The following is a 24,864-nucleotide window of genomic DNA, read 5'->3' as shown; positions in this document are numbered from 1 at the left end:
AATTCTTCTGCATCACCTCTGCTGCATAGCAGAGCAATTTCTGATTAGGGCACCTGGTCAGAGAGTGGGATAAAAGTGTTGCCAGTGGCAAAAACATAGTTATTTTTCCCTTGGAAGGAATCTGATTTAAATGAATAAATTGTGTTTGGTTTGGTTTGGGGTTTTTGGGGGGGGGTTGCAAGTAAAACTGCAGGTAATATTTAAAACAGATTAGATATAGATGTATAGATTATAGATATTTCAGAGCTGACCAAAAGAAGGTAAACACTGCATTGGAGTATAAGATATTTCTATTTTTCATGAACTAAGTTTATAATGGATGAGTTTCTACAAAATATGAAATTACAAAGGACAATGTAGCAAGTGATCATGAAACAGCTTACAAGTATAGAATATAAAACTATAATGAAATATTTGCCAAAGGTGACCCACCTACAAAACAATTACATTAAAATGATGTACACATTTAAACAGATATCCACTACCACCTCACATGAATAGCTTAATTAATCATTAAAAAACGAAAAAACTCACTGCTTTCTCTGGAAAAGGAGAGTCACACCATAAGCAGAAGAAATTCGAACAAGACTTCACAAGAGATTATCATGGGTATGAGTAAATGAATGACTTGGAATGACCTCTATAATTGTGGTCACCATTACTGAAGAAATGACACAGAGATCTACCTCCTGTGATGTCAAACTTATTTTTCTTCGTTCCAGAGTAAGATATAATCAGAAAGCATAGCTTAACTGTTTTATCTTAGAATAACAACTGAAAAACAATTTTCAACTTTTCTTTTAAGAAATCTTACCCTCAGGGGCGCCTGGGTGGCTCAGTGGGTTAATGCCTCTGCCTTCTGCTCAGGTCATGATCCCAGGGTCCTGGAATGGAGCCCGGAATTGGGCTCTGCTCAGCAGGGAGCCTGCTTCCTCTCTGCCTGCCTCTCTGCCTACTTGTGATCTCTCTCTGTCAAATAAATAAATAAAATCTTTAAAAATAAAAAATAAAAAAATCTTACCCTCTTGAAGCGACTTATGTGAGGAAAAATGAGATTTATAGTAATCTTGGGTATACAAAGGCTATTTTACAAATTACCCTTATCATTTAACCCACAAGTTCTCATGGTGTCTGCACATTAGAATCACCTGGTGACCTTTTAAAATAATTTAATGAGAGTCTCACCCAGTCCAGTTAAACCAGGATCTCTGTGAGTGGGACCCAGGTATAGTTATTTTTTAAAGTGGTCTCAGGATTATTCTAATTGAGTGAGGGATTAAGAACGACTGTTTTAACTAGCTATGCTAATTTTTACACCACCTAAAGCAGAGCTCCAGTCTGCAATGTCTGTAATATGTTTCCTTGAAGAATGGACAAAATAAGACATCGACCAGAATCCTAAGAGTTGACTTTGCATTTGATAACTCAGTTACAATGCATTTAACTTTTTTTATTCAGTGAAATTCCTTGGCTAGGCTTATGTTAAAAGAGGAGCGAGATACTGAAATTTGATGATCCAAATCCTCAATGAACGTGTATCAATTAAGGACCAGGTTTTCCATGAAGTTACGAAGACTTATGCTTCCTGTGTCAGTAATGCTGGGAGCTAGCATAAACACAAAATATTAAAGATCACTTTTAGACTTTGTATATTGTGTTTTTTAAAGTAAAACATACATATAGAGAAGTGCATTTATCTTGCACTTTTATGTATATCTTAAAGAATTTTCACATACATCCAAAAACTGTGTAACCCATACCTAGATCAAGAAACAATATTACCACTCCCCTCCACCAATTCCCCCTTCTGCCAACACCCCTTTTCTCCCTTTTAATCACTATTCACCTTCCCAGCCATCATCACCCTCAACCCACAAGGTAACCACTATCATGAATTCTTGACCATATGATTTTGATGTGAGCATGCGCCTGTGCTCTTTAGATGACCCTCCTTGGCCCCCAGAATCAGGGCTCAGCATCATGTAATAAAGAGCTCAGGCTCAAGGTTCAGACAACCCGGGTCAGAGTCCCAGCTCCACTATTCCCTGTCTTTGTGACGTCACTTCTCTAAGCCTCACTTCCCAATCTGTAAAATGGGGATAATCATAATACCTGTCTCAGAGAGTTGTTAGAATTAAATAAGATGACTTATGTAAGGTACCTAGAGGGCCTGGCATATTTTCTGTGCTACATAGAGAGCAGGGGCAGATGTAGGATTTCCTGGTGTCACCAGCTCTTTCATAGAGCCAGGACAGTGCCACTGTTGTCCCATGTTTATTGTCCAACGCTGTAGGGGAGGAGAAGGAAAAAATGGACATCTTATCCTTTATTTGCCTTGTGGCATGAGTAACTTGCGGCCACTTCTAAAATATACTCTTTAGGGGTGCCTGGGTGGCACACGTGGTTAATTAAGCCTGTGACTCTTGGTTTCAGTTCAGGACATGATCACAGGATCATGAGATCAAACCCAGCGTTGGGCTCCATGCTCAGCATGGATTCTAATTAAGACTCTGCCTCTCCCCACTGCACACACTCACATGCGTGCACACGCTCTCTCTCCAATAAATATTTTAAAAATAAATAAAATTTATTATTTAAATTTGTAAAATGGTCAATGAAGGGCCAGAAATGTTTTCCTATACATTCTTGTATTCTCCACAGTGCCTAGCATAGGGATTTGCAAGTTGCAGATATTTAATGCCTTGGGTAGTGGAATCTAAAAATGATGCTTCAGCCACAGCATGCATTCCCCTGTGCTAGATTTATATTGGTTCAACTTCTGGTCCTTCTTTTGACCCGAGACATATTTTGGAGATACCTGGCACCGGGATACAGAATGTAGCAGTGAAACGATCGCAAGCACACACCAAGAGGTTGTCCTGATTTATAAATAAATCAGGAACCAAATAAAAGCTCCGACGAACTGAGTTATCCGGCTTTCATAATCTGAGGCAGGATCTGTTCAGGTGTACTTGTCCCTTATTTTGGTTTAGGAAAGCAAGAAAATAAGAAGATGGCATGACTTAAAGTTTTTTTAAATTAATAAAATTATACAAACTACAAACTTTTTTTTTTTTTAAGATTTTGTTTATTTATTTGATTGAGAGAGAGGACAAGTAGGCAGAGGAGCAGGCAGAGAGAGAGGGAGAAGCAGACTTCCCACTGAGCAGGGAGCCTGATGCGGGGCTCCATCCCAGGACCCTGGGATCATGACCCCAGCCGAAGGCAGATGCTTAATGACTGAGCTACCCAGGCGCCCCCAGACTTCTTTTAGATTGTAGTTTGGAAATAATTTACCCTTTGAAAGGTGAGCAAGGCAATCTATTTAGCACTTAGTATTTGCCAGACATTGTAGGTGATTTTCATACAAGTTAGTGTTGGATCCAAGTCTTTGAGGTTAAATACTTTTAGTATTTCCCATTTAAAGCTGAAGAAACAGAGCCTTGCCAGAGGTATGTGACCATGCTGGTAGTGACAGCTGAGTCTGCCTGACACTCTGAGCTTTTATCCTTATGCTGTATTGCCTTTGTCCTTGAATGGAATTATTGTTATTCTGGTACTAGGAGATTGGGGGCAAATGGAATAGTGGTTCTCAGCTTTGTTTTTGCAACCAAATAATCTGTGGAGCTTTTTGAACATAGACTCAAATCTCACCTTAGCAACTTTCTCATTCAGTGGGTCTTGGACATCTTTATTCTTTACAGAGGTTCATAGGTGGTACTTCATGCAGCCAATGTTGAGAATCATGGTTCTTAGAAATTCTGTAGGGAGGAATTATAAGATTACAGATCTGGGGGCATCTGAAGACTGAATTTAGGATATTGTAAAGACACACTGTTGACAGAAGTTTAGGGAAAGAGGAGGTAGCTTAGTAACAATCAAGTTATGTTTCAACAGGTTAGATAGTACGTATCACCAGCAATTGGATATATATCACTGGAGTATTTTATAGCCAGATTAATTCTTCATTCTGTCTATGAATTTCTGGAGTGCTGCCACTGTTGTACTCAAGCACAGTCCTTCTCAACCCTAATTTGCTTTCCCAAATATCTTCTTACTCGGTGGTTGGGGTGAAGTCCTAGTGAATTTGCAATTTCAGACTATTAGGCAAGAACTGCTAACCCTGGAGAGAGCAGTGGGTGGCCCTGATTAAAACAAATGTCATGGGAGAGTTGTAAATTTAACAAACTCTTAATCTTAATGGATCCTATCTTCTGAATTCCTCCTAATGCCTTTTGTTTGTTTTGTGTAATTTTATAGCATACTTTGGCAGTAGAGAAGGGTTAGTAACTTTTCCTTTCACTTTACAGTTAGGAAAATTGAGCTACAAAGGCCATGCTGAGAACTATAACTAAAATAATGGCTAACATTTGTTGAACCCTAACCATGTTCCTGATTCTGTAGGAAATGTTTCTACATGTATTATCTCATATTACATTTCTGATGTGAATAATGTTTTAGGGATAATGAAACTGAGCTCATTTATTCTAGTTATTTGAGTCTACTCTTTGGCAGGTACCGTGCTAGACAATGAGTATCCGGTGGTGAACAAGTCAAACCCCATCCTTAATGGAACTTACATGGGGAACTTACTTAATAAAAAATAAGTATGCAATTGTAAAATGTGACAGTGCAATGAAAAATACAAATGGGGAAATAATAATAATAATAACAAAGCAGAATAGCCATTTAGATAAAGGATGGTCAAGAAGGGCCTCTCTAGGGGCGCCTGGGTAGCTCAGTGGATTAAAGCCTCTGCCTTCAGCTTGGGTCATGATCCCGGGGTCCTGGGATCAAGCCCCACATTGGGCTCTCTGCTCAGCAGGGAGCCTGCTTCCTCCTCTCTCTCTGACTGCCTCTCTGCCTGCTTGTGATCTCTGTCTATCAAATAAATAAAATATTAAAAAAAAAAAAAAGAAGGGCCTTTCTAAGGGTGATATTTTAGTTCAGAATAGTTCAGGGATTTGCTTAGTGTCACACATCTATTAAGTAGTGAAGTTCAAGTCTGATTTCCAAGGCTCTGCTCACCAAGCTATACAGCCTGTCAGATACATGCTTGGAATCTACCCCAGGCTTGTGCCTCTCCTGTTTGGTTTGACAAGCTTTCCTATCATGGCACTGTACCAAATTTCCAGGAGCATCATAAAATTTATGATTATGAAATTATCATAATAATTCTTTCCTCCTAAAATGCACTAGAAGGTAGCAGGGAGAAGGGGTAGTAAAAATATTGCAAGCAGTATATGAATTTCAGCAAATGAGAGAGAGACATAGCCCCAAAGATCTGGAAATCTCTGCTATAACTGTACTAGGTACATTTGCATGAGGAAGTGCTCTCTTGGCATGCATGGCCTGGAACTGGAATTTCCACTTTGGATCAACATCTTATTTCCTGGCCTTATGTGAACTTAAAGAACTTGAAGGGCTGATCCAGGAGCCAGGCAGAAGACATCTAAAGAAAGAATCTGACAGAGAAATGTTACATGGTGGCTAGAACCTCAAGATACTTGGGAAAAATGTTGGAAGGAAGGGACATTCTGCTCTTGGGAAGGGAAGGAATGAAGTAAACAGTGAAATACAGCCTTGAATTTAAATGCTGCTGTCTTCTTTTCACTCTACTGCGATGCTTAATTTGCCAAGTTACTTTCTCAGAATTTTCCAGCAGAGTCCTCTTAATTCCCCCTTTGCTCCAGAAGAATTTGTCCACTTACTCTTTTTCCTCCCAGGAAATAACTGATTCTTAAGCTTGTCAGATTCTGTAGAAGTGTGATGCAAATTCTTAAACCCTGGATTATGAGCCTAACTGTAGATTTGAATAGTGCTAGTATAAATTTATGTTTGGAAAAGATCTGTGCATGATATTCATGTATACATCTTAACTTGCTGATTATATTGGTGAAGATTATAAATCCTGGCCATCTAACAGTTCAGTCAAAAGTTATAATAATGTCCAAACTCTTTGACATAGAAATCTAATTCTTGAAAACTTCTTCTAAAGAAATTATTTTAAAAGAATAGTACTAAAATTTTAGTGAATATATTTGATAATAGGAGAAAAGGAATGGTTAAGTAAACTATGGTTTAAACTATTAACTCTGAAGCCTTTAGACACAAAACCCAGAGACCATAAAAGAAAGCATTAATAAATTGAAATACATAAAGCCAAAAATTTTACTTTAAAAGATCCTATAAACAAAGTCATAAGACAACACATTGGAAAAAGCTTTTCAAAACATGTGATAAAGAGCTAATTTCTATAACACATAATGTTCTCTACAGTGTTTTTTAAAGATCACAATGTGCAAAAGAAATTAACAGACTTTCACAGAAAGATATACAAGTGGCTCTTCACTATTTGCAAAAACATTCCGTAGTCCTCTTAACCAATACCATTATTTACCCATCAGATTGGCAAAGATCAAAAAAATGTGATCTTGTGTTGTACTGGAAGGGACAGAGGGGAAGCTGCAATGCTATATATTGTTGGTGGACTGTAAATTAGAATGACCTCCTTGGGGGATGTTTTGGAAATATCTTTCAAAATTGTTATGTCCATAGCATTTGCTCAAGAAATTTCATTAGGAATTTATCCTCCAGAAATTTTCCTATATATGTGAAATTTAATATATTCAAGGATATTCATTACAAAATCATTTGTAATAGTGAAAAATTCAGAATATCCTAGATGTCCCATCAGGGTGTTTCCATATGAATTACTGTGGAATCATCTCCTGTTGTTAAAATACCAAGCACATGACTCTTGATTTCTGCTCAGGTCATGATCTCAGGGTCCTGGGATCAAGCCCTGAGTGAGGCTTCACGCTCAGTGGGGAGTCTCCTTAAGGATTCGCTCTCTCTCCCTCCCCCATACCCCTCCCCATCTCTATCTCTCTTTCAAATAAATAAATCTTAAAAAAAAAAAAAACCATGATGCAAATCAGTATGTGTGTATCATTTGTATGAAAAAAAGAATTAGAGGGAAAAGAATATATTTAGATCTTTAAATATGCCTTGATTGTATCTGGTAATATATATAAAAATTAGAAAGAGCAATTGTCTTTAGGGAGAAGCACTTGTTGGCTCAGGGAACAGATGTGAGATGGAGACTTATTTAATGTTTATCATATTGCCCGTTTTTGAATTGTGTACCATATGCATGTGTTACCTCCTTTAAAAAAAATACTAAAATAAGGCACCTGGGTGGCTCAATTGGTTAAGGGACTGCCTTTCAGCTCAAGTCATGATCCTGGAGTCCCAGGATTGAGTCCCTCACTGGGCTCCCTGCCCAGCAGGGAGTCTGCTTCACCCTCTTACCCTTCCCCCTCTCATCCTTTCTCTATCTCATATAAATAAAATCTTTAAAATATTAAAAATACAAAATAATTAAAAAGAGGGGTAGAACAGAATTTTATAGTCACCACTCATTCATTCCACAATTATCTTAAAAGAAAGAAGAGGGGGTGTGCCTGGGTGGCTCATTCATTAAGTGTTTGCCTTCAGCTCAGCTCATGATCCCAGGTTTCTGGGATCAAGCCCCGCATCAGGCTCCCTGCTCCTCAGGTAGCCTGCTTCTCCTTCTCCTACTCCCTCTGCTTGTGTTCTCTCTCTCACTGTATTTCTCTCTGTCAAGTAAATAAATAAAATCTTAAAAAAAAAAAATAAAGAAGACACTTTCCTTAAATTGCCCACAGCTTAGAAAAGGCGACATATCTAAATAAGATTATTGGGGTGCCTGGGTGGCTCCATGGGTTAAAGCCTCTGTCTTCAGCTCAGGTCATGATTCCAGGGTCCTAGGAGCGAGCCCCTCAGCGGGCTCTCTGCTCAGCAGGGAGCCTGCTTCCTCCTCTCTCTCTGCCTACTTGTGATCTCTGTCTGTCAAATAAATAAATAAATAAGCTTAAATAAAAAATTTAAATAAGATTATTAAAATGTAGTGTAAGTGGAATAATGGAGATGGGTGTGCTAGGTACAATGTGGCCCAAGGAGAGAGTAATTCTTTCCATTGCTTGATATGACAAGTTTAAAAATTCTTTCCTTTGCTTGATATGACAAGTTTAAAAATGAACAAAAATGAACAAAATTCAAAATTTGACTCAGTCGATGAATCATGTGACTTGATCTCAGGGTTATAAGTTCAAACCCCATGTTGGGGGTAGAGATTACTTAAAACAATCTTTTAAAATAAAAATTAACAAAATTTACATGTATACTCTGTAACTGTACAAAAGCTGTATAAATAAATATCAAAAAGAGGAATTAAACACACAGAAAAAGCCTTAAATATAAGGAGTTTCATTCAAATGGTTAGGAAATGGAGGGCTTTGGGAATATCACAGTTGTCTTATCCATATTTTAAAGACAGTGGGTTTTTTAAAATTTAGATTTTTAAAAGTCAATTAATCCAGTACCTAGCTAAGCTAGGGTCTCTAGAGTCTTTTACTTGTAGTCTTAAAGATGAGAGGATAGGAAATACTCTGTTTGCCCTAAATTAATATGTGGGATAAAAAGACTCTTTATCATATGCACCTTTTACCTTTCTGCTCCATTTAAGCCTGAATCTCCCCAAGCTAAATGTGAGGAGCCTTGGAACTGATTAGTGTACAGTTGATATCAGTGAAAGTGCTCAGTGATTTTCATGGGGGGTGGGGGTGTCTTTTCAACTTTTGGTACATAACTTTTTTTTTTCCCCCTTCTCAAAGATCTTCTTTAACACTAACAGACCTCCACCAGGGCCATTTTTAGATGTCTTAAAAGTGAACTACAGAGCAGTCAGGACTATATTAAGCAATTCTGGAACTCAATTTATGGCCCTTCCTGTTATGAGCTACATATAATAAGGAAATACCAATTAAAAGCCACATAATCAAATATGATGTTGCTGTGTCATAATAATTTAAATTCTACCATGTGAGTTAGGTCCAGGTCTTATGATCAACTCCATCTCTTATTAAGTATATTTTAAAGCACTACTGCTTCATTTTCTTCTTCATTCATTTCCTTCTTCATTTCCACTGGTCTGGTCCTGTGGCTCTGCCTTGAACTATTTAAACTGGCTTAACCTGGAACAGCGCTAGGCACAATACCAAAAGTGGAGCAGAACTGGCCTTGGTACTTCCTTCGCTAACTATAGTCACACTTCTTTGCCTGACCCCTGTACCTTAGGGCATGACCTTAGTTTCCATTTCTTGTGTATATGGTTACCTTTCTCCCATTATTCTTTCAGCCAATAAATATGTACAGAATACTTCCTATATGCTAGACAGTGTGCTGGTTGTGGGGCTATAGTGATGCTTAAGACAAACATGGTTCTTCCCTTTGAAACTTACATTCTAGTAGAAAAAGTGGAATTAAACAGCTAATTAGGCACTGAATTTTTAAATTATAATTGTGATGGATTCTGAAAAGAGGAAAATACACCATACTGTGAGACTCTAGCAGGCTGGGACCTGACCTCCTTAAGGGTTAGTGGTCAAAAGAGGGCTTCCTCGGGGAACTAGTGTTTTGAGTTGTGCTCTAAAAGATGAGTCAAAGTCAGAGTTGGGTGGGGAAGGAAGTACTTAACAGATGAGGAAACCTATGGTATATTCGAGGAACCAAAAGAAGGCCAGCAAAGTTGGAACACAGAAGATAAGGGAGGAAAAATACAAGATGATGCTAGTGAAGTCAGCAAAGGCCAGCTGGTAAAGACTCTTGTTAGCTAAATTAAGGATCTCGGTATTTATTCCCTGGACAGTAGGAAGCCATTGGAAAGTTCAGCTGGGGAATGAACCAGTTAACATTTTAAAAAGATCTGCCTGGCTGTACTCTTGAGAATGTACAGAAAAACAAAGTCCCAGCTGTCTATGGCTTTTTGTTTTTCTGTGATTTGATTTGATTAACTCGTCTGTTGGGGGATGGAACTCTTAATAAGAAGAAAGTTGATAAAAAGTCAGTATGGTGTAGTGGTGAAGAGTGTCTGACCCTGGATAAGTTGTTTTCCATCTCTAAGTCTCAATTTTCTTATCCGAAGAATGGAGATAATAAATAGTATGCCTGCCTTGTGGGGTTATTGTAAAGATTAAATGAGATAATGTCTGCTAACACTTAGATTAAGGCCTGGCATATTGTAAACCTATAATAAATGTTAGCCACTGTTATAATTTAGCAGTCTCGCAAAAAGGTTCATCTGTTCCTCTGAGAAACACCCACTCTGGGTGGTCCATGAAGTAGCTTTCCATCCAAAAGTCACATGTGGACTTGCCTATTCATCACCATTGGACTGTAGGAATCTGGCCTAGTCAACTGGTAAGGAAACATCATGCTTATGGTTTACTTTTACAAATGTCATTTGAAGATGATGGAAACGGAGGCTGAGGAATGGTTGTTTGCTTTAATCCTAGCTATGGTTTTGCTTTGAAGCTGGCTTTTCCACAAATACCAGTGATAGGGTCTGACACAGGAAACTCAACAGAATGTAGTTAGTTGCTTGGAAACATCTGTATTCTTTGTTTCCCACAATGCTAGGTAACCAGTATGTGTAATTAGACTGCTGAGCAAAGCTTTAGGTTGATCAAGGTTAATTGTTGACAGTATGTGAGATTGTTAATAATGTCTCCCCCAAAACTGCTTTTCCAAAATAGATTGTTCCAGCACCACAAAAGAATTAAATGCTATTGATTTCTTTATTCAGTGAGGTGTAATTTTGGCCTGGAAACTGGGATCTTCCAATTTAATATTTTCTAAGAAGTTAGTACACAGAAAATGTGTTTTCTCTTTCACTTTGAAGTTTGCCATTCTCACTGCCTGACTTTTGCTATATTTAGCCTGTTCTCTAAAATTATACATTTCTGCCTATGATTCATTTTGTGAAACTAGGGAGAGTGGCTAAAGCATGTCATTTTTCCTAAGAATCCTGGGGAGTTTGGGGTAGATGGGAATCTATTCTAAAAGTTTACAGTGAATCCAGACACTGCCCAGAAAGTCTTTGTTTTATGTCTAAATTTGCCTAAATTTGTAATATGTCTAAATAGCTTGAGAACATGGTAGGGCAAGATTTTTGAAGGGAGTTTTGTTGCCAAGTGCTACAAAAGAAAAAATTGAACATTTCTTATGCAGTCAATGAGAGTTCACTGCAATCAAGTTTACTTACTGAATTTGTCAAAGACTTCCTGTGGCGAGATGGTTCACAGATGGTGAATAATACCATTTTAAAAATGAAAGTGAGCTTTGTTTCTTATTTCTTCTCTTGTCCAGTGTGGTGGCTCTACCTGCATAGTTGTTTTTCTTTTTTTTTTTTTTTCTTTTCCTGTTCCTCTGTTGAGTCATAAAGACAGACCCAAAAGCACCATCTATATCGTTCTGGCAGTGAAGAGGGTGTTGAGTGAGAAGGGACTGGCCAAAAACAGGGCTTTACCAGCTATTGCAGGAAGATAACCAGAGGTTTTACTATATGTAACTACCTTCTTTAAAATTATTAAACAATGCATTATATAGCATTACTGCTAAAACCTAAAACAGTGTGGGCTTATGTTGATTTAGAAAAATATTCATATACAGATGCTGTAACAATGTTGATTTTTTAAAAATTTCTCTTTCATTCTGTTTTGTTTTGTTTTCCTTGTCCTTGTTTTGAGTTTGTCTGTCTCAACTTCAAGAAGCTACATTGAGGAATGTACCAAGTTGCAAATGTGTATTACCTGGAACTTCCTGGAAGCTGAGCATTTGATTTCTATAGAAATTTGCTTACCCAGCTTTTAGAAGAATAATAATGAGAAAACTAAGTTTATTTTATTTCTATTGACTATTACTTAAAATAAGAAAAGGAACTTAATCCTCACACTTCTTCTTATCAACCACTTAGTATATGCCACATATTGTTCTGGATACTCTAGATCTATCTGTGAACCAAACCAAAAAGCACTGCCCTATAAAGCTTATAGTCTAATTCCTGACCATTTCCCCTTCTGCCTCTGCCAAGAGAAATGCTGAGCTCAAATCCTAGTACGACTAGGTTATCTGTCACCTTGGGAAGTCAGTTCCCTTCTTTCACCCTTTAACTTGTAAACGTAGTAATCATGTCGTGTTATTCATTTGGGTATCTCAAAAATCATCCATTGCATTCGTTGAATAAGAGGAAATTTTCTTGTTAATTGCTTGGATTTACATACACTCAAAGAAGCCTTATGCAAAATAACCTAAAGAAATTTTGTCCCAGGATTTACCAGTATGTGTTTCCTGGTATGTTTTTGCAATGGATATGGCTTAACATCAGCAATAATTTATAGTATGAAAGCCAAAACCACATGAGTATATAGAATTTAATCTCACGTATGTCATCACGGTTTAGGGGAATGATGAAGGAAATGAAATAACAGAGTTCTCTCACGAGATAGCTGCTGCTTATTTGATATGGTCTGCTTTTCTTTTGGGAGCTTGTCTGTTCTACTCTGTATAATTCCATGGTGCTAACAACCCCCTTGGCCCTGCTTTTCTACCACTAGGACAGCCATATGTCCCTAGACCCATGTCAGGCTGGTCAAGGTACCCACTTTGCCTAGATTCCATGGTGGATCCAGAGTAGCATGTGAACCAAGCGGGGCCAATCAGGGTCATGTTAAGAGATAGATACAAATGCTTGCAGCAAAAGGATTAAGTTTTTTTTTTTTCTGGACTCTCTGATTAAGAGGATGATAATATGCTTGGTGTGGTTGGTGGTCATCTTAACGACCACGTGGAGACAGTCTGCCTAAGATTAAGAAGGAAACAGAGTCCAAAAAGAGAGAGGGGAAGATAAAGACCTAATGACACCATTGCATTTCTGAATCTCCCACTCTCCTTAGATTTACCAGTTATGTGCACCACAACCTAACTACTACATTTTTCTTATCTATAATCTACAGATTGCTTGTAACCAAAAGCATCTTGTATAATACAGTATCTTACCTATTATGATAGTCATTTGTGTTTGCTAATATTTCTGGTTCTCCTTATTCTAGATAATGGTGGGATTGATTATACTTCCCTTGGGAGTTGGGAATGCTCACATAACTACTTTGGCAAATGAAATTTGTGACTTTTGCCACTTCTGAGTGGAAGGCTTTAAGTCTTAAGAGCTGATGCATGATTCTTTATATTCCATTCTCCCTGCCATAGTGACCAGTCATGTCCTTGGTGAGTGAAGATAACATGGAGTAAAATCTCCACTAATCTAAGATGGACATGTAGTATAAATGAGAAACTGTTACTATTTTGAGCCACTAAGACTTTGATGCTATGTGTTATTACAGCCCATTTGATTTGACATTTGTATGAAATACATTTTTCTATGTTAAAATTTTCTAAATATTTCAGGTGAAGAAATATTTTAGTACAACATCTAAAAACACTAATGTCCACAGAATGAGGTTATTAAAATATTTAGTATACATAGTTATTCTAGTTCGTTATTAACATTACAGGTTAGAAGTAAACAGCAGTGTTTCCTAGTTTACCATACAGGAGTTAAATCTGCTTTTAAGGCTGTGACCTCTGACCAAATTATAGTTGCCTTGTTTCATATTATATGGCAGGACAAAGTCTATAATGACAGATGTTTAAAACTCAGACACTATGTAAGCACTCTGGCCTTGCCCATGACAACTTCTCTTATGTGACCTGAACAGTAGGGTATATCCCTTAACCAGGCCTTGCTCTCTGAAAATAGAGAAACCAGACAAGTAGGAGGAAATGGTTTAAGGACAGATTGAACAAAAGCTTGATTTGCAGCCTTGTAGGATCAGTATGAAACCCTTGAAATTAACAGAGGCCTTGGTAATAACCATCAGGGAAGCTACAGTAATTGCAAAATGTATAATGTAGGTAGCGATGAGCTCTGTAAACATGAACATTTTGAGTCATGCCTTTTTGAGGCAATGCCTTTTGTTCATGCTACATAAAACATGCTGGTAGTGGGTATTAAGGAGGGCACATATTGCATGGAGCACTGGGTGTGGTGCATAAACAATGAATCTTGGAACACTAAAAAAAAAAAAACAAGCCCCAGTCCTAGACTTTAAAGGCAGTTGTATAAAATTTTTTCACCAAAATATTGGGGAATATTTTGCTATTAAGAAAAAAATTATATACACACACATGCACACATATTAATTTATTTATTGTAAACTTCAGTATCTGTGTTGGACTCTCCATCTTGTGTGAAGAATAAAATATTCTCACAGGCAGAGCACATTGAGTTATTTTTCTACCTGTAAAATGAAAATACATTTTTTTTCCCTTTCAGGGTATCTTGGTGGCTCAATGGTTAAGCGGCGAACACTTGATTTCTGCTCAGGTCATGATCCTAGAGTTGTGAGATCAAGCCCTGTGTCGGGCTCCCCGCTAGGCATGGTGCCTGCTTAAGACTGTCTCTTTCCCTCTTCCCCTGCTCTTCCCCCTCCAAAATAATAATAATAATAATAATAATAATAGGTTTTTTTCCTTTTCTTACCTCTCCTTGATTGTGCACATGGGGAAATGTGGTAAATAATGGTATATGGTAAATAATGTATTTGAGGTAGCAGCATCTTTGAATTCAGAGGACAAGATGCATTGAATGAGAAAGGGCATTGGTGATTCTGGTTCTATCTGTGATCTTTCCATTTACTTAGCTACAAATTTGACCCAGGTTATTATTTAGCTCTTGTTTCCAGTTTCTTATCACCCTGAATTCCAAAGTTTATTAGGTATAACACATTTAGGTATTCTTGGGTTTTTATTGCCTTGGTTGGCTAATTATTTGCTTTATGTCCTTATTGCTATGTAATAGACCAGAATGTTATCCTTCCATTGTTTTTTCATTTTTGTGAAGTCCATTTTATTCATTTTCCCTTTCCTTACCTAGAAGCTTTTTTTTTCATAATTTGCTTTCATATTTTATTCAGTAAATATTTAGAGTATGTATTAGGTCCTTTACTCTTAATTAATAAGGATAAGTTGTGAATATATATAATTATAATTGAAGAAAGAAGATAAATGCAAGAAGAAAGAATAGGACTTTAGGAAAGGAGAGCTAATACCCAATCAAAGGAGATCAGAGACTTTAGGATTTTGTATGATTTTTCTTCCTAAAAAGCAAGAACGTAGTACTTGATGTAAGAAGGGCAAAGCAAAATGTGTTTTTGACTAAAGCATATTCCTAGGGTACATTGAAGTGGTTTGAATTCTGAATGGACTCTTTCAGACGCTTGTAGATGATATAGGAGAAGAGAAAAATGAAAGTGCTTGGAGTTCTTATAGTTGATGGTTCCCCCAATAGCAGAGGCAGAAACTGCTGCATAGTCCAAGGACCAGTTGGAAGAGAGAGGGGACAATGGGCTGAATTCAGTCTAATCTGAATTTCATATCTGTTGTAATTTTAAAAAAATTTTCTAGCTAGTTTTCCATAGGCTTCTTTATGATTTAAAATCCAAAGGCTACATTAATAGCCTGTGAGGTAGTCTCCATGACAGCACTCATACCAGAAATTCGATGGAAATGTTTTACTTAAATTTGTTATATTCTGTAAATGAATGACGAGGAATGGAAGAAGCCTTGAGGAATAAGTGTTAGAAAGGAGTTAGGATTTTTACTGCAAACAGCATAAAAGCTGGGACCTACGATGTGCAGTCAGTATGTATGCATGATGAACACCATTAATATTATTTTGTTTCCCAACTACTTGTAGTTACAGTTTATTTTTCTTATTTGCTTCTGATTATTAGATTGATTATCAGACTGAAGCAGGGACTGTATCTGTTTTATCCCCAACATCTAGCCCTGTACTTGGAGACTAGAGTGACTTATGAGACAGTTCTTAAATAAAATGGGCATGTATGTCTGAAGCATCATGTCCTGTATTTCTGTGGTGGATTCATTTAGAAGACAAACCATAAGTGACTCTTAATCTCACAAAACGAACTGAGGGTTGCTGGGGGGAGGGGGTTTGGGAGAAGGGGGTACGATTATGGACATTGGGGAGGGTATGTGCTTTGGTGAGTGCTATGAAGTGTGTAAACCTGGTGATTCACAGACCTGTACCCCTGGGGATAAAAATATGTTTATAAAAAATAAAAAATTTAATAAAAAAAAAAGAAGAATCTAAGAATGTCAAGAGTATATAGAAACAGATTTTGCTTTTCTCACACAAGCTTTTTGAAGTATGGGAAAAAAAGTTGAATATTTATAACCTTGGCCTCTCTACATTATAAGTGTAACTGTTATTGGCATTGGTATTTATTTTAATCAATATAAGGAAAAGAACCATAACTTTTGAATTAGTTTGCCTAACCAATCCCCTGATATGAAAATGTCATGGGACTAGTTCACATAAAATAGAATAGTTTAAGAAGTGGAAATATGTTTAATATTTTACTTATGTGAAATTGTGTTAAACCCTTGACTTATGCAGGCTAAGAAGTAACTATTTATGAACCCACCATTGATTACTTATTAAGTTACCTATGCAGTGCAGTTGTTCTGCAGGCTGAGGATCAGATCTGAATATATTACATAGCTTTCATAATTGTCACAGGTAACTATTAATAACTGTTTACTTGCCATTAGATTGTGCATACTGAGTATTCAATTATGTGTCTCCTCAAAACTATGAAAATTGGAACACGTGGGTGGCTCAGTGCATTTAGCCTCTGCCTTCGGCTCAGGTCATGATCTCAGGGTCTTGGGATAGAGCCCCACATCGGGCTCTCTGCTTAACAGGGAGCCTGCTTCCCCCTCTCTCTGCCTACTTGTGATCTCTGTCTGTCAAATGAATAAATAAAATCTTTAAAAATAAATTTTAAAAAATCTGTAAAATTGAAAATGATCACTTTATAAAAATTCAGTTTCATGGTGCAGTCTGTGGAAGCACTTATTTGAGATTGGTGATGACTATGTACATGTGTTCATATCATATACATAGATAAAACTGTAAGCCACTATTGATTTTCTTCAAGACCTAGTTTTTCTTATGGTTGGTCTCTTAAATCTTGCAGAATATATAGCATGGACACTTTTTTTTTTTAAGATTTATTTATTTTTTAGAGAGAGAGAGAGTGTGCACATGTGAATGGGGGATGAGGGCTGGGCAGAGGGAAAGCATTTTCAAGCAGACTTCCCACCAAATGTGGAGCCCAACTTAGGGCTCATCTCACAACCCATGAGCTCATGACCTGAGCTGAATGAAAGTAGGCGTCTAATGTTCAACTGTTGAAGCCACCCAGGCACCCCAGCATGAATGCATTTCTGTCTGCCATCTCAATTTACTTTGATAGCTTGAGAATTTTTTTTTAATCTGCAGTATACTTTATAGCTACTATTTTATTCCATATTTTATTGCATAGTTTTGGTTGACTCTAAGTTATATGAAATAGTAGCTTGCAATATTTCATCTTACCAGACCTTACTCAGTAGTCTTAGGTATCTTTTTCATGGGATGTTCAAGGCGTTGTTTATCAGGAAAATTATGTTTCCAGGAAATTAGGGAAGTAATAAATATTTCTTGGTGGTTGCTTCAGAGTGTTTACTGACCAGGATACTCTCTGGGGACTGTCTTTTTAAAACTGCTTTTGCTTCCATGAGTTGTATTCTTATGGCATTGCTGGTGCTTTTTACTGGTTTCTTGAATTTTCAAATATAGCTAAATCCCTGTTGGGGCTGTACTTGTTTCTCAAGAAGAAATATATAATGACAGTGAGGATAGATGTTTTCAGTTAAGCTTTTTTCTACTAGAATCTGTAAATAAGGGAAGGAGATTCCTATCCGGTATGCCCATCTTGCCTTTTATGGTTTGCCTTTTTAATCTCCTGTTTCCTCCCCACTTCTATTCAGTTCTGAGGGGAAAATCTAGATTGAAGAATACATTACTAATAGATAACACGGTAATTTGTTGATAATTTGTTGATGATTTGACTATATCATCACAGACTTCCTATAGTTACTTGTCTTCAATTGTCAGAATTCTATTGAGCCAAAACATCACTGATGAGGTTTATCCCTAACTCCCTGTAGATGGAAGAAGGAAAGGATTATATTGAAAAGTTGGTTATAGCTTAAGTTTCTTCAGTCTTAGACTGTTAACTGGTGAGGGGATGGTGGGAGAGATGCATCAATAATATTTTCCCAGAGTATATATGTGTGTGTGTGTGTGTATGTGTGTGTGTGTGTGTGTGTGTGTGTGTGTGTATATTCTAAATATAAATATTTTCTAAAGTTATCTCAAGGTATAAAATTCAAGAACCAAAGAGAAAACTTTTTGAGGTTTATGCAAAATGAAAGGGAAAGATAGATAGCAGTCTTAGGGAAGTAAAAATGAGGCTAGAAGGGAAAATGGGGAGACATTTTTAATGAAATGAAAGACACATTTAATGAAAAACAATAGACACATAAGAATGAGTAACCAAGGGACGCCTGGATGGCTCAGTTGGTTAAGCAGCTGCCTTTGGTTCAGGTCATGATCCCAGTGTCGTGGGATCAAGTCCCACATTGGGCTCCTTGCTCAGCAGGGAGCCTGCTTCTCCCTCTGACTTTGCCTGCCACTCTGTCTGCCTGTGCTGCTCGCTCTCGCGCTCTCTCTCTCTCTGACAAATAAATTAATCTTTTAAAAAAAAATCTTAAAAAAAAAAAAAAAGAATGAGTAACCAAGAAGCTTCTGAGGTGGGCTAGATAATCTAAAAATTGACAATACATGATTCTGATGTTTAACAAATTAGAGGGGAAATTCAGATGACTGAATAGTTCTCTCTCATAAGATCCTACCTTCCTCTTAAACAACGTTTTGTAATCATGCAGTTCTAGTTAGACTTATATTAGTGGGGGAGGTGTTCTTATTATAGTCGAGTTGGTGGGTTGTCAAGGTTAATGGGGACTGTGAGTGTAATTAAAAGCTTCCTGCAGGGGCACCTGGGTGGCTCAGTGGGTTAAAGCCTCTGCCTTCAGCTCAGGTCATGATCCCAGGGTCCTGGGATCACAGGCTGTCTGCTCAGCAGGGAGCCTGCTTCCTCCTCTCTCTCTGCCTGCCTCTCTGCCTTTTTATGATCTGTCTGTCAAATAAATAAAATCTTTTTTAAAAAAATTAAAAATTTTAAAAAAAAAAGCTTCCTGCAATAACTTGCCAATTTTTTTTCCCTCTGTCATTTATTTCCATTAATAAAATAAAGCCAGGGGTGTTTTAACTGCAGAAGACTATTAATAATTGGATTCCTTATGATACTCACTGTATTAGCAAAAATCACTAGGTAGGCCTCACTTATATTAGGAATTAGATCACATTCGGATTTATAACTTCATATTTTTTTCTTCACTTTAGTACCTCTGTTTCACTTCAAGTAAGCATGGAGGCTTTTGTTTAAGTACTCAGTCAGCTTTTTTACCACTTTCGTTTTTTCAGTCTTTTGTTTTTGGACACCAAATAAAGTTAAGTGGCCTGCCCTGTAGTCTTAGAGGTCGAATCAGGAATTAGAATAAGGAGTCATTAGCATCTGATCTTCTCTTCATGTTTATTAACTGACTATACTCCCCAGAATTTAATTTATATGTTAATTGCTCAATATTAGGCACAAGCCTTATTTTATTTTTAAAGATTTATTTATTAGAGAGAGAGAGAGAGAGAGCACAAGCAGGGGGAGGGCAGGCAGAGGGAGAAGCAGGCTTCCTGCTGAGCAAGGAGCCCCACACAGGACTCCATCCCAAGACCCTGGGATCATGACCTGAGCCCAAGGCAGATGCTTAACCTACTGAGCCACCCAGATGTCCCACACAAGCTTTATTTTAAAGTTACACACAGCAAGGCGTGCCTGGCTGGCTCAGTTGGTGGAACATATGACTCTTAATCTCAAGGCTGTGAATTCAAATGCCACATTGGATGTAGGGCCTATGTAAAATACATACATGCATGTATGCACACATACATACATACACACATAAGTAAATAAAGTTGCACACAGCAGTCCTCTGTATCTTGAGCAGTCCTCTCAAATCTTTCCACCATAAGTTTCTCAACAGCAGAAGAGAGTGAATAGGAAATCTCTGACAGTCTGGGTATACAGAGTTTAAAGGAGTCTATTATATGTCCGAGATTTATTTGAATTTTCAGTTTACTTCAGATTTCTTGCTTATATATCTGTATCTCTGTTGCTACAAAAATGTTAATTACCATTGGGTTCCCTGGGTGGCTCAGTTGGTTAAGCATCGTACTCTTGATTTTGGCTCAGGTCATGATCTCAGGGTTGTGGGATTGAGCCCCACGGGTAGACCCTGCTCTGGGTGTAGAGCCTGATTAAGATTCTCTCTCTTCCCCCCACGCTTAAAAAGAAAAAAGATTTAAAAATATTACTTCCAATCAAGCAAAACTGATGCCCTGAGAATGTGATTTATATTCATCCTTTGATTTCAGTTAATTCCTACCACACTGAGGCATGACCCTGGAATACTTGTATCCCAGTTTAAAAAGCATGGCTCTAGAGAAAAAGAACATTGAATAGGAAGAGTTGTGAACTCGAGCTGAGTTCACATGACTATAGCAGGAGAAGCTGCTGTTCAAAGAGGAAGAAAAGAGCATGTCGTTTACCTGCCAATAGAGACTTTTACTGGTTGATCTTCCAACTTATTAATTATGTCTCTTTTAAAACATTGGTTTGATGATATGTGTAATCTTCCACCTAATATATCAGAAGACATCTAATTAAGAAAAGAAAAAGAATCTGTACATTTCTCCCATGCCCTTACTCCACATTTTTAAAGTTTTTTTCTGATTATAATACATGATCATTGTAGAAAGTTTAGAAAATATAAATGATTATAAAGAAGAAAGTTACCACATATAATGCACATCCCATTAGAAATCTGCTTTTTTTTTTTTTCCCAGTAATTCTCACATGCTGATCATGTTCTCATTTTAAGTAAACAGTATAAATTTAGGTCTTAATAAAATTCTTTTGTTTGGTAATTTCTTAATTTACCCAACTTCTCCTGTCTTTGTACATTTAAGGTGGCTTACAACTTGTTTGCTATTATGAATACTCTGCATTTGGTATCCTTGTATAAATCTTTGGGGATATTTCTGTTTTATTTTTGTTTTTGGTAGAATACATTTCTAGACATGAAACTATAAGGTCAAAAATAGGAACAATTTTAAAGCTCTTGATACAAAGTGCCAAAAAAAACCCTGCCCATTTTCATGACCTCTTGTTAATATTGCACTTTATTAGTTTTATCTTAAATAATTTAGTAGAGAAAATACAGTACAACATCTTTATTTGAATTTTTGTATTTTTTTTTTTATTTCAAGCTAACCATATTTTTACTTCCTTTTCAGCCCATTTGTATCTCTTGTGAATTCTCTTTGCCCAATTTTCTGTGGGGATTTTTGCTCTTTTTTGTTGATTCTTTGGAATTCTTTGTTTTTTGAAACTATTAATCCATTTTTTAAATATACGGTGAAACTATTTTTCTCAGTTTGTTAAACTTTTTAAAAATTTTTATTACTTTCCTCTCTGTGAATATCCTTTTATATTTGAATATATGGCATGGTTTTAAAATGTGTGACCACATACTTAAGAACATACTCAACCATGTGAAGATACTAAAAAATAAATAGGTGAATTGTATGGTATTATATTTCAATAAAGATTTACAACAACAACAAAAACATGACTATGTGCCAGGTATTTAGATATAAAGAAAAAACATGGTCCCTGTCTTCAAAAAGCTCACAGTTTAATGAGCCCTTTTATCCTTTTATTTTCTGTAAGGATTAGAGATAGGTATTACCACGCCCAGAAAATAAAATAAGTGGAATGCATTCTAAAAGAAGGGAATGATCATTAGGTCACTAATTCCTGTTATTGAGAACATTGCCCCATTCATTCTTGTTTCTATCAGAATTGTTATGCAAGCCTCTGAAATGATTGACTCTGTGAAAATATGCAACAGGTACGGCTATGAATATTCTTGTGCTAAGAATTTTTACTACATTATTGTATTCGAATTATACATAGTAAATAATGTTTGGAGAGTGAATCTACAACATGGAAAATGGGACATCTTTGTTGAAGGATCTGTTCCACTGTACTTGAGTAGAAGTAAGCAAGGGACGAGGAGAATGAAGGGAATTATAGGCAGAGAGAACAGTATACAAAGTCTAACATACACAGTGGCCTGGCTTGTTGAAGATACTACCAGAATTTTATGATAGCAAAATTTACCTGCAGCTGAAATACCTAATATCTGAAACCAAATGTTATAATTTTCAAGACACTAACTGCTATCATTTTCCAAGGAAAAAGAAAATACTTGTGATACTAGCATTGATGAAGAGTGAAAGAAAACTACTTCCAGCTAATGACAGAAAGTCAACCTACTACTGCCCTTGAATCTTTAATGACAGACATTTTGCAAGAGATCAAAACAGAAGAAATGTTCAGGTACTTTGTAAAATCGATCTTAGCATCTAAAAAGTTTGATGGCATTCTCAACCCTTTTATTTGGAAGTTAATATTGATACTATGTTAGTGAGACCTGAGGACTCCCACCAACACCCCCATATGACAACCCTTCAGCCTAATAAGTCAAATGTACATATAAGAACCTCTGTCTGGTTAACTCACCTCACTCTGACTTTAAAGGGATGAGTCCTTAAGACCAAGCCCATCTTAAGTTGACCAAAAGGAGAACCTAGATTGAAATCATGGTCCAGCTGATATATACATTGTTAGTCATTGGATGAGTGGTGGTTAGGATGTGCCTGAGATGGGAGGGGAAGCTTGAGGTAAGCTAGCCAGTGATGAGTGCTGCTGTTGGCATCCCAGCTATGTTTGTGATGAATAAGCACATGTCCCTGACAGCTAAGCCAGGTTCCTAATGTATAACTTCTCTTGAACCATTTTGCAATTAAGAAGCATTTTATACCAGGGGCACCTGGGTGGCTCAGTGGGTTAAAGCCTCTGCTTTCGGCTCGGGTCATGATCCCAGGGTCTTGGGATCGAGCCCCACATCGGGCTCTCTGCTCAGCGGGGAGCCTGCTTCCTCCTCTTTCTGTGCCTGCCTCTCTGCCTACTTGTGATCTCTGTCAAATAAATAAATAAATCTTTAAAAAAAAAAAAAAAGAAGAAGGAGCATTTTATACCAAAGAAGGCTATTCTGTGAAAGATTCATATACTAGCTAAAGGTTCTGTTCAGGTTTGAAAGCACTAAAAATGGTCTTTAAACAACACAGGATGTTTTCTCAGTATTTTCTGTGGATGCAGTGTCTCTGGTTCAACCACAGAATAAGCCTTGACTTGTCTGCCCTCTAGTGGAGATCTGTGGTTATACTGAGCAATGTCTTCTGGCTTTAGGAAGAGTAGTACCTCATTTCTCTTGATTGGCTTTGACCTCTACTTCCTTAAAGAATTTTTATTACCACCAAAGCAAAATATTTATAATTTTGTTCCACTTTCTAAAACGCGGATAAATACCTTCCATAGCGTCCCCATGGGATCAGGCCTAGATCTCTGCCTTTTGCAACTCACATCAAGGCAAGCCCTGGGTTTCTACTCAGCTGGTCTGCTCACCACCACTCCCAATAGTGCTAAATGTAGTTCTGTTTTCCTTCCTTTTGCTCATGTCTCAAATGCCCTGTTCGTCTCTGTGCCTCTTCAGATCTTATGCTTCTGTCAAGATTGGACTCCTAGCTCAGTTCCTGTGAACACTGTACCCACCGTGAGATCTCTCTTCTGAAATTCTGAAATGTACTTCCTGTGCCATGCATTTACATTGTACTTGTTGTATACACTTATCAAATATAATAGCCAGATTAACTCCTTGACTCTGGTACTGTCTCACATTTCTTTTTGTCCCCTGTGGACTCTAGCAGCTCTTAGTGAATATGTTGATTATTTATTTGCCAAAGATATCCCATATCCTGACTCTGTCTTTTCCCTTGTTAATGACTGAATAGCTAATTGTCTAGATTTAATATGAGTACAAACAAAATGGCAGTGCATTTCCCACTAACCAAACTAGCCTTAGCAGTACATCTGTGTCTTAAATATTCTAATTTCTTTTTGATCAGAGCCCTGACTGTATCAGGATTTGGTTTATCAACTCCTTGGTTTGAAAATGACTTTGGAAAACTTGAAAAAATTATGCTGTTAGCTCAGTAATATCTGGTAGACAATCAGTGCTCATTACCCTTCTGCATGTGTTCTTTGGCTGGCTGGCTGGCTGGCTTGCTTTTTAAAGTATAGTTGGCATATTATATTGCTTTCAGGTGTATAACTAATGATTCTCCAGTTATATACATTATGAAATGCTCACCAGATAACTGTAATTGCCATCTGTCACCATACGAAGTTATTACAATGTTATTTGTACTTTTCTTCCCCACTACTTATTTATTTTATAACTAGAAGTTTGTACTTCTTAATCCCCTTCACCTATTTCACCTATCACCCCACCCCTTTCCCTCTGGCAACTTCTAGTTTTTTCTCTGTATTTATAAGTTTGTTTCTCTTTGTTGTTGTTGTCGCTCATTTGTCTGTTTTGTTATCTTATTTGTCTGTTTTATTATCTCTAGCTGACTTATTTTATTCAGCAAAATACCCTCTAGGTCCATCCCTGTTGTTGCAAATGGCAAGATCTCCTTTTTTTTTTTTTTAAAACAGCTCCGTAGTATTCCATTTGACATCTGTATCACATTTTCTTCATCTGTTTGTCTACTGATAGACACTTAGGTTACTTACATATCTTGGCCATTATAAATAACACTGCAATAAACAGAAGTCTGTATTTATCTTTTCAAATTACCACTTTTATTTTCTTTGGAAAAATGCCCAGAAGTGGGATTACTGGATCATATAGGACTTCTATTTGTAGTTTTTTGAGGAACCTCAATAC

At 37.1% G+C, this 24,864-nt stretch overlaps 1 protein-coding gene and 1 long non-coding RNA gene across 4 annotated transcripts in view; one reads left to right on the top strand and one right to left on the bottom strand.

The window, feature by feature from the left end:
• Positions 1 to 24,864, top strand: part of SSH2 (slingshot protein phosphatase 2) — a 248,908-nt gene that overhangs the window by 61,153 nt on the left and 162,891 nt on the right. The gene's annotated exons all lie outside the window — the stretch shown is intronic.
• Positions 1,442 to 11,259, bottom strand: LOC106005309. Its single transcript, XR_001178564.2, has 3 exons — positions 11,129 to 11,259; positions 3,655 to 3,761; positions 1,442 to 1,606 (listed from the first exon to the last, which is right to left on the bottom strand). It is a non-coding gene; the product is annotated as an uncharacterized LOC106005309 (long non-coding RNA).

The sequence above is a fragment of the Mustela putorius genome, unplaced genomic scaffold, assembly GCF_011764305.1.
Source record: "Mustela putorius furo isolate JIRA1106 unplaced genomic scaffold, ASM1176430v1.1 tig00003962_pilon_pilon_pilon, whole genome shotgun sequence".
NCBI classification, from domain to species: domain Eukaryota; kingdom Metazoa; phylum Chordata; class Mammalia; order Carnivora; family Mustelidae; genus Mustela; species Mustela putorius.
Note: the sequence above shows the minus strand (reverse complement) of the source record. Positions and strands in the feature narration are given on the sequence as shown.